Genomic DNA, 2,500 nt, shown 5'->3' with positions numbered 1-2,500 from the left:
GGGCATACCCTTCTTTTGTGTTTTCCAAGGTAGCCATATTCTTCAATTATATAATGACGATAGGCAGCCTTTCGGAAGGCTCTGCTGCTATTATCTTGACGGTCGTTTCTGATATCCCCTGAACACTTTATACTTAATTGTAAATAATCAGGGTCCAGGCATAGCTTGCGAAAACGTACGCTAAGTGCCGGACACAGTCTCAAGAATTACAGCACCGGTTCTCAACCTACTGCGACATTCTGCGGCAATGTCAACATTTGCACCACTCAGGCACTGGTTCACTTGACCTTGCCATAGATGCTGTTGGCGGTGGCCTGAAAGATGAGGGCCCACCTGAAGCTGATGTTCCAGATATGCTCGAGTCAGGGTTCAGTGGTGCTGGACTTGACACTTCAGGGGGGGGGGATAGAGAAAGGGAAGACGGTAGAGCGGCATCGTCATTCTCATCTTCTGGGTCCTCCTGGATAAGAAACATATCTATATAGTCCATGCTGCCCACTCCCCTCTGTAGAGCTCTTGTAGCAAGTTTTTTTTGCTAGCTCCTCATCCAGGGTGTGGATAAACTCCTGTGAGGTTGAAAAATAGTGCAATAATTTGTTAGAGTAGCTGGACAATTACTTTTTATCACATTCTGTCGAAGCTTGACACGTAGATTTTTTTAAGAGCGTAATCGACGAGAAAATAACTAGTAAAAAGGGGACTTCCCTAAGAAATCTTGCACACTTCAGAACATGACACACAAACGAGACACTAAAACAAAAGACAATTTGCTCCATTTAGGGGAAGCAACAATCAACAACTTGTACAAGGAAAACTTACTAGGTAAAGGAATAGCAGATGAGATTTTTAAAGGACTATCTTTTGTGCCATCGACTATGAATTATAATTCAGTATTGTACCTTCACTCGTCGATTTTCCATGTCCCGTTCTTGCTCCTCCGTAAGACCATTATCTGGTTGGCCTGGCGGTCCTTGCACGAATCTCCATCCTTGGGATGCCACGGATGCAGCCTTCACATGATAAAAAAGAAATCGCAAACTGTACTAGTACTTCCTACTAGCGAATTTTAGACCTCAACCGAGCTTTGTTTCCCCACCTCTCTGTTCTTGCAAGGCTTTCGTTGACTGCACGAACAAGCCTCTCCGCAGTAGCGACCGGCTGTTTTGCAAGGACATCCAGTCCTTTTTCTTCCTGCTTTCGTGGAGCAAGTGCTTGTACACTGGCAAGAGTTAGGGACGTTGTCCTGCGCAAACGGGAAGGAAATAATGTTGACTAGATTTCGCGCAATCGAGTGGAATAAACTTCGGTATTCAGAAGTCCAGGAAGAGTAGAGCGCGAGTCGCTGACTACAAAAGCGGCAAGAAAGTTGTGGCTAAATTAATACACGGATACATACCGCAAAAGAGCGACTTTGTTCCGAAGAAAGGCTCATTTCTGTAAAAGGTTCTAACGACAATAAGGAATCTCGATGAAGGTTTCGCAGCGCGAGTCGGCTTTTCGCATGGGCTCATATAAACATGGCCTTGTTTACATCATTTGCATCTGTCAAATGCAAGCATGCGCAGTAGCCGTGACACAGCCCCTTTAAGTTCCCTATTTTAAAGCCACCAAGCCTTTCAAGCGTCATTCGTGTGTCTGTAATATGTAGATCAAAGAAAACGACCAATCCGTGCGCGTAGCATTCACTATGGGCTCCTGCTACATTGTATAAACGCCCACTGAGCATGAACCAATTCTTACTTGGTATGCATTTGTTGGGTAGTCTTCCTGTTGTTACCATTGCAAAATTAATCCACAATATATTTTAAAAAGTTACCACTTTATAGTTTACTGATGTGTCCCTTTGATTTGTCTTGATTGAATCACACTACCAAGACAAAAGTAAAGATGGAGCTCATTCAAAGTTTCCACAAAACTATAATACAATTATAGGCGCGAAAGGTGTCGTATAATTACCACAAGTGATAGAAAAGCTCTGACATATTGTCATGGACTATTTCTGTGACCAGCTGGCAATCAGAAGCACAATATCTCAATGAATTTTTAATTTAAAAATCTCTTTACTAAAAAATTATTGAGAAATATATATATCTGAAGGGCTAAAGCCGTTCTCATCTAAAATTTTCAGTAACAAAATTGCGCTAATCCTCTATCTTCTACAACGCGAAGTGACTTAATAAAAGAGTTGGAGAGCAAGTAACGGTTTTTCTAAAAGTGTTAATTGCGTAATGTAGTGTTTAGTGTATATAAGTACTATTGTGGAAATTAAATGTGTAAAGGAAATCTACAAAAAAGAAGGTTGGAAAAAAGTAATGATTGAGCGAGCGCGGGGAGAACTCATACAGTCAAAAATGACACGTAATATGACACTAGAAAAAACATTCGCTGTAATTTCGTCCTGACAGTTACAAATACGCAAAGAGTCATTATTATCTGCATAATGGCAACCAATGAGATGGGCGACTTTTGTTTGGCCTTCAGATCGGTGGCTGTGACCGAA

Source organism: Porites lutea, chromosome 8 (genome assembly GCF_958299795.1).
Source record: "Porites lutea chromosome 8, jaPorLute2.1, whole genome shotgun sequence".
Lineage (NCBI taxonomy): Eukaryota > Metazoa > Cnidaria > Anthozoa > Scleractinia > Poritidae > Porites > Porites lutea.
This window is presented reverse-complemented; position numbering follows the sequence as displayed.